The 8,667-nt window shown below is 36.5% G+C and overlaps 1 pseudogene; it reads left to right on the top strand.

Moving 5' to 3' along the window:
• Positions 1 to 375: 375 nt before the first annotated feature.
• On the top strand, positions 376 to 784 carry LOC141423454 (protein archease pseudogene; annotated as a pseudogene).
• Positions 785 to 8,667: the final 7,883 nt, after the last annotated feature.

Below are 8,667 nucleotides of genomic sequence, written 5' to 3'. Positions count from 1 at the left end.
GGGCACTGAATGAAAATAACTTCAACCCCAGGATACTCTACCCAGCAAAACTATCATTCAAAATAGATGGAGCAATAAAAGTCTTCCATGATAAGCAGAAACTAAAACAATATGTGACCACAAAGCCACCACTACAAAAGATTCTGCAAGGGATTCTGCACACAGAAAGTGAAACCCAACTTAACCATGAAAAGACAGGCAGCACCAAACCACAGAAAAGAAAAAGCAAGACAGTAGAGAGCAACCTCAACTTAGGTACACACAATCAAACCTTCAAACAACTAAGACAACTAAATGACAGGAATCACCACATACCTATCAGTACTAACGCTTAATGTTAACTGACTTAATTCACCCATCAAAAGGCACCGTTTGATGAAATGGATTAAAAGGGAAGATCCAGAAGTCTGGCAGGCAAAGGGCGGAAGTAGAGTGCCCAATTCTGCCATCATGGCTGAAGAAGAGAAAGATGTTAGAGATTATAATTTGACTGAGGAGCAGAAGGCAATCAAGGCCAAGTATCCTCCCGTCAATCGGAAGTATGAATGAAGTGAAAGTACTTAATATTGATCAAAGAAATTTCAAATCATGGTCAATTGGGTGGGGAGAAGAATTTTCACTGTCCAAGCACCCTCATGGAACAGAAGTCAAAGCAATAACATACTCAGCAATGCAGGTCTATAATGAAGAGAAACGAGAGGTTTTTGTGATCATTGATATTTAAGACACCGAAAAGAAAAAGACTCCTGTAAAAAAAGTCCAATAAAGAACTGGGTTGTGTTTTTTCTTCAAAAAAAATAAATAAATAAAAAGGAAGATCCAACAATTTGTTGCTTATGGGAGACCCATCTCACCAACAGAAATAAGCATAGGCTTAGGATGAAAGGCTGGAAGAAGATTTACCAAGACAATGGACCCCGAAAACAGGCAGGAGTAGCAACACTTATCTCTGACAAAGTAGACTTCAAACCTACATTGATCAAACGAGATAAAGAAGGACATTCCATACTAATTAAAGGGGAAATAGACAAAAAGGAAATAATAATCATCAACCTGTATGCACCCAATGTTAACACACCCAGGACCTGATGAATTCTCTGCTGAATTCTATCAGACTTTTAAAGAAGAACTGATACCAACCCTCCTTAAACTGTTCCAAGAAATAGAAAGGGAAGGAAAACTGCCTAACACATTTTATGAAGTCAGTATTGCACTTATCCCAAAACCAGGCAAAGATACCTCCAAAAAGGAGAACTATAGGCCAATCTCCTTAATGAACATTGATGCAAAAATCCTCAACAAAATAATGGCAAACTGAATTCAATAACACATCAAAAAGATTATTCACCACGACCAAGTAGACTTCATCCAAGGAATGCAGGGGTGGTTCAACATACGAAAATCAATAAATGTAATAAACCACATTAACAGAAGCAAAGACAAAAACCACTTGATCATCTCAATAGATGCAGAAAAAGCCTTTGATAAGATCCAACACCATTTCATGATAAAAGCTCTAAGAAAACTAGGAATAGAAGGAAAGTACCTCAACATTATAAAAGCTATGTATGACAAACCTACAGCCAGCATTATACTTAATGGAGAAAAATTGAAACCATTCCCTCTAAAATCAGGAACCAGACAAGGATACCAACTACCTCCACTCCTATTCAACATAGTACTGGAATTCCTAGCCAGAGCAATTAGGCAAGAAGAAGGAATAAAAGGAATACAAATAGGTAAAGAAACTGTCAAAATATCCCTATTTGCAGATGACATGATCTTATATCTTAAAGACCCAAAAAACTACTCAGAAACTTCTAGACATCATCAATAGCTACAGCAAGGTAGTAGGATATAAAATCAACATAGAAAAATCATTAGCATTTCTGTACACTAATAATGAGCAAACTGAAAAAGAATGTATGAAAACAATTCCATTTACAATAGCCTCAAAAAAAATCAAACACCTATGTGTAAACCTAACAAAAGATGTGAACAACCTCTACAAGGAAAACTACAAACTTCTAAAGAAAGAGATTGAGGAAGACTATAGAAAGTGGAGAGATCTCCCATGCTCATGGATTGGTAGAATCAACATAGTAAAAATGTCTATACTCCCAAAAGTAATCTACATGTTTAATGCAATTCCCATCAAAATTCCAATGACATTCATTAAAGAGATTGAAAAATCTACTGTTAAATTTATATGGAAACACAGAAGGCCATGAATAGCCAAGGCAATACTCAGTCAAAAGAACAATGCTGGAAGTACCACAATACCCAACTTCAAACTATATTACAAAGCAATAACAATAAAAACAGCATGGTACTGGCACAAAAACAGACATGAAGACCAGTGGAACAGAATAGAGGACCCAGATATGAAGCCACACAACTATAACCAACTTGTCTTTGACAAAGGAGCTAAAAATATACGATGGAGAAAAGACAGCCTCTTCAACAAAAACTGCTGGGAAAACTGGCTAGCCGTCTACAAAAAACTGAAACTAGATCCATGTATATCATCCTATACCAATATTAACTCAAAATGGATCAAGGATCTTAATATCAGACCACAAACTCTAAAGCTGATACAGGAAAGAGTAGGAAATACTCTGGAGTTAGTAGGTATAGGTAAGAACTTTCTCAATGGAACCCCAGCAGCTCAGCAACCAAGAGATAACATAGATAAATGGGACCTCATAAAACTAAAAAGCTTCTGTTCATCAAAAGAAATGATCTATAAACTGAAGACACCACTCACAGAGTGGGAGAAAATATTTGTCAGCTACACATCAGACAAAGGACTGATAACCAGAATATACAGGGAACTTAAAAATCTAAATTCTCCCAAAACTAATGAACCAATAAAGAAATGGGCAACTGAACTAAACAGAACTTTCTCAAAAGAAGAAATTCAAATAGCCAAAAAACACATGAAAAAATGCTCCTCATCCCTAGCGATAAAGAAAATACAAATTAAAACCACACTAATATTTCACCTCACCCCTGTTAGAATAGCCATCATTAGCAACACCACCAACAGGTGTTGATGAGGATGCAAGGAAAAAGAAATCCTCTTACACTGTTGGTGGGAATGTAAACTAGTACAACCACTCTGGAAAAAAATTTGGAGGCTACTTAAAAAACTAAACATTGATCTACCATTTGATCCAGCAATACCACTCTTGGGGATATACCCTAAAGACTGTGACACAGGTTACTCCAGAGGCACCTGCACACCCATGTTTATTGAAGTTCTAGTCACAATATCCAAGTTATGGAAACAGCCAAGATGCCCCACTACTGACGAATGGATCAAGAAAATGTGGTATCTATACACAATGGAATTTTATGCAGCCATGAAGAAGAACAAAATTTTATCATTTGCTGGTAAATGGATGGAAAGGAGAACATCATTCTGAGTGAGGTTAGCCTGGCCCAAAAGACCAAAAATCGTATGTTCTCCTTCATATGTGGACATTAGATCAAGGGCAAACACAACAATGGGTTTGGACTTTGAGCACATGATAAAAGCGAGAGCACACAAGGGAGGTGTGAGGATAGGTAAGACACCTAAAAAATTAGCTAGCATTTGTTGCACTTAATGCAGAGAAACTAAAGCAGATACCTTAAAAGCAACTGAGGCCAATAGGAAAAGGGGACCAAGAACTAGAGAAAAGGTTAGATCAAAAAGAATTAACCTAGAAGGTAACAGACATGCACAGGAAATTAATGTGAGTCAACTCCCTGCATAGCTATTCTTATCTCAACCAGCAAAAACCCTTGTTCCTTCCTATTATTGCTTATACTCTTTCTTCAACAAAATTAGAGATAAAGGCAAAATAGTTTCTGCTGGGTATTGAGGGGGTGGTGGGGAGAGAGAGGGGGTGGAGTGGGTGGTAAGGGAGGGGGTGGGAGTAGGGGCGAGAAATGACCCAAGCATTGTATGCACATATGAATAATAAAACAATAAAAAAAATTATAACATAGCCAAAGATACACAAGGAACACCTAAGGGAAGTTTGTGGATCTAGAGTTGAATCAAAGAATTGGTATGCAGTATTATGTGTTAACTATTAGTCAGCAAGTATTTATTTAATATTCTTCCTATGTGTCAAGTGGGTGAATTTATCAAGCATCGAGAATACAATAATGAGCAAAGCATATAAAGTTCCAACTTTCTTAGATTCGATATAGAAAGATCCTAGTCAGATATTAATGCTAATGAATATCAAGAACAAACTGATGCAGATTGGGAGAAAAATCATAGCTCTAAGTTTAAGGCTAATCAGATCTCTACTGCATAACTTTCCAAATGTGCCCAATCAGCCATTCTTGGAATTCCAGACTGATATATCCTTTATCCCTTTGCAGACACAGGCCACAGGTTGGCTCAAGCACTTGGAATTAAGCACTACTGCTCAGCCTCCTTGCCTTCCTCAGCCTGACCTGAGAGTGTGCACTACATCCCCAGTCAGCTCCAGGGTGAGGCAAAGAATGTCAGTGAACACATCCTCCTCTCTAGGAGGAAGCCAAAGGCCCAATAAGGAGCCCATTCTTGAAGGTTTCAAAGAGTCTAGTATGCACATCACTCCCCTTATTCAGTGACAGCATGTTAACACCTGAAATAAGCCATGCAGGGAGAATTACAACTGTTAAAAACAATTAGCGCTACAAATCAGAAATGATTCCACCCCCACCAAGAGCTGCTTTACTCCTCTACCACTACAAAGGTCCCCCAAAATCTTACAACTGTCTTAGGCTCCTGAAAGAACTATCATATATGCAGTGCAGGTAAATTTCCTACTACTAACATAGGAAAATTTGCCTTGGCTAGTCAATTTAGAGTGTTAAATACACGAGGATGCCCCTAGGAATGGACTGTGTCCCTCAGAACAGTCTTTCCTTCAGTCTGCTGCCCTGTACTTGCTGGCAGAGTGAGATGGTATCACTCTCAGAATGAGGTTCAGGCATCCTGTAATTTATACTAGAACCTGAAGGACATTAAGTACATAAAACTCTCACATAGGCACAAAAGCAAAGGGGACAGTTCCTTAGCAAAAATAACTTCACAAAACAGGTATACACTCCACAAAATTTTACTTTTGATAAACATTGTGGAAGAAGGCTGGGTACAGTGGTTCACCTGTAATCCACGCTACTTGGGAGATAGGGATTGGGAGGATTGTGGTTCCAGGCCAGTCTAGGCAAAAAGTAGAGCCCATCTCAATTCTTAAATCTGGACATCATGGCTCATGCTTGTCATCCCAGCCAGGGGATTGCAGTTCAGGCTCGCTGGGGAACAAATGCAAGACACCTAAAGCAAAAAGGGCTGGGGGAGTGACTCTGCTTGGTGAGCACAAAGCCCTGAGTACAAAGCCCAGTACTACCAAATAAAATAAAATAAAATTGTGGAAGAACTCACTCAACCTTATTGGTAAAATTGAAAAGCTGAAATCTGTATTTTCCAAAGTTCTTTGGAATTTAGATTATTTAATTAATTTTCACATTACGTGGATTTCCACTAAGACTTGAAAGGCTTAAGACAGGCAGATTTTGTGGAAAAATGAGATTTCTATGGAGCAGTTTCCAATATCTAATCTCTTTCTTCCAGTGTTAAGATGCAGTTTTCATGATAGCTTCTTATTTGCAAATTGCTGAAGCTCGAATCAGAGCCCAGGGATATTTTTTAACTCAGCTCTAGTAATGGCCAACAATGGAAAAGGATCTTGTAGTCAAACCTGTATGGGTGCGGACATCATTCATATAGTTTAAGTCTGTAACATTTACCTTATGTTCTTCTGTGATTTTCTTATCACCTAATTATTTGTATTAATCTTTTCCTTCTGAAAGTAATTAGAGTGGTGTCTGTTCTAAACATTGAGGAAATATTTGGAGCAAAAAGCTCACACTTAGGAATGTGCATCTTGGATTTTTTGGCCTAGTTTGGATTAATGAGAGTAATGATTTAATATCACAAAGAAAATGGCATGAAATGACCAAAAAGTTATATAAATTTTACCCCCCCCAACAATAGCCTTTTATCTTTTACACTCATATCATTTAAAAAATTTTTTTAGGTCTAGATCCCACAGGTGAGAGAAAACATGCAATATTTGTCTTTCTGAGTTTTGCTTAGCATCATGCTGTTCAGTTAAATCCATTTTCCTAAAAATACATAATTTCATTCTTCTTTATGGCTTATAACATTCCATTGTGTACTGCTGGAGACCTAGACTGGGTCCATACTAGTGGACCCAGTGCTGCCAGAAACAAGGGTTGTTTAGGTGTCTCTATTGTATGCTGACTGACATTCCTTTGGATATATACCCAGGATTGGTATGGTGGGATCTTAATAGTAGTTCTATTTTTAGTTTTGTTTTTAAAGTTTAATCTCCTTTAAAAACTTATTAACATAAATTAATTGTACAAATGGTTTTCATTATGATATTTGCGATATGCTTATACTGTACTTTGATTACCCCATCTATATTACTCTTTCTTAACTACCCTTTTTCCTCCCCCATCGTCTTTAACAGTTTTTGGGGGGTTCATTATGCTGTCTTAATACAATTTCTATAACATTCACCCCCTGACACCCTCTCCTTTACCCCTCCTCCCACCTGCTGCCTTCCCTCTAACAGTCCCCTTTTGCAATCATGTCATATTTTAGGTCTAGATTCTGCACATGAGTGAGAACTTGTGATATTTGTCTTTCTGAACTTTGCTTATCTCATTTAACATGATGGTCTCCAGTTCATTTTCTAGATGAACAATTCTCCATTTATTGAGGTGCTATAAATATGGGTGTGTGGGTATCTCTATGTTGATTTATGTTGCTTCAGATAGATGCCCAAGAGTGGCAGGATCATATGGCAGATCTTTTTAGTTTCTTGAGGAAGCACCATACTGATTTCCATTGTGGTTGGGATAATTTACATTCCCACCAATACTATATAATTATTTCTTTTTCCCCACATCCTCATCAGCATTTGTTGTTTGTTTTCTTGGTGATGGCCATTCTGAGTAAGGTGAGAAGAAATTTTTATGTCATTTTGATTTGCATTTCCTTTATGGCTAAGCATGTTGAACATTTCCTTATGTATTTACTAGTCATTTGTACTTCTTTTGATACCTCTTCCATTTGTTTGCTCATTTATTAGTTGGATTATTTGTTCTCTTGCTATTTAATTTTTTGTGCTCTTCATATATTTTGGATATTAATCTTTTGTCCAATGAATAGCTAGCAAATATTTTCTCCCATTCTTCGAGTTGTGTCTTGATTCTGAAAAATATTTCTTTGGATGTGCAAAGCTTTTTAATTTGATGCAATCTCACTTGTCAGTTTTTGCTTTTATACCCTGAGCAATTGGAGTCTTGTTTAGGAAGAGTCTATGCTTATGTCTTTGAGTGCTTGCTCTATGTTTTCCTATAATATTTTCAAGGTTTCAGATCTTAAATTAAGGTCTTTAATCCACTTTGAATTGGTTTTAGTACAGGGAGACAGGGATTTAGTTTCAATATTTTATAGGTGGATATCCAGTTTTCCCAACACCATTTGTTGAAGAGACTGTCTTTTCTCCAACACAAGTTTTTGGCTCCTTTGTCAAAAATCTACTGTAGTTGAGTGGATTTATTCCTGGAGCTTTGATTTTATTTCTTTGGTCTGTTTTTGTTGCAGTCCCATGCTGTTTTTGTGACTGTGGCTCTGTAGTATAGTGTGAAGTCAGGTATTGTGATATGTGGCATTGATCTTTTTCCTCAGGATTGCTTTTGCTATTTGGGATTTTTTAGGCTTCCATATGAATTTTTGTCATTCTGTGAAGAGTGATACTGGGATTTTGATGGGGATTGCATTGAATCTGTAAATTTCTTTCAATAATATGGACATTTTCACAATATTAATTCTGAGGATTCATGAACATGTGAGGTTTTTCCATCTTCTAATGTCTTCTTCAATTTCCTTCTTCAGTATTTTGTAGTTTTCATTTTAGAGGTCTTTCCTGTCTTTAAATTTATTATTAAGTACCCTTTTAAGGTTATTGCAAATAATATAGTTTTCTTATTTGTTTGTTGTTGAAATATAGAAAAGCTCCTGATTTTTTAATGTTTATTTTGTATCTTGCTACTTTACAATTTTTGGTAGAATCTTCAGGGTCTGTTAAGTATATGATTATACACATATATATTATGAAAATAGATGGAATTTTGTCAGAAGCTTTTTCTTAATCTATAGAGATGATCATGTGATTTTTGTCCTTTATTCTGTTTATATGCTGTATTACATTTATTGATTTGGGTATGTTGAACCATCCTTACATTCCTGGGATGAAACTGACATTGTCATGGTGTATGATTTTTTGATGTGTTGTTGAATTCAGTTTTAAAGTATTTTATTGAGAATTTTTGCATCAATGTTCATCAAGATGTCAGTCTCTAATTTTCTCCTTTTGTTCTGTCCTTATCCAGTTTGCATTTCAGGGTAATACTAGCTTCATAGAATGAGTTTTGTTGTATGAAATTGTGTGTGATGTTTGGTACATAAATGTTTTCTGTAGACCACAAGAGGTCCATTGTTGTTTCATTCCAACTCACCAATCTGTGTCTTTTAATTAGAGAATTGAGACTTGAACATTTAGAGTTACTGTCGTAAGGTGTAGA

Source organism: Castor canadensis, chromosome 5 (genome assembly GCF_047511655.1).
Source record: "Castor canadensis chromosome 5, mCasCan1.hap1v2, whole genome shotgun sequence".
In the NCBI taxonomy this organism is placed as follows: Eukaryota; Metazoa; Chordata; class Mammalia; order Rodentia; family Castoridae; genus Castor; species Castor canadensis.
The sequence above is the reverse complement of the archived record's forward strand: the minus strand, read 5'-3'. Positions and strand labels throughout refer to the sequence as shown.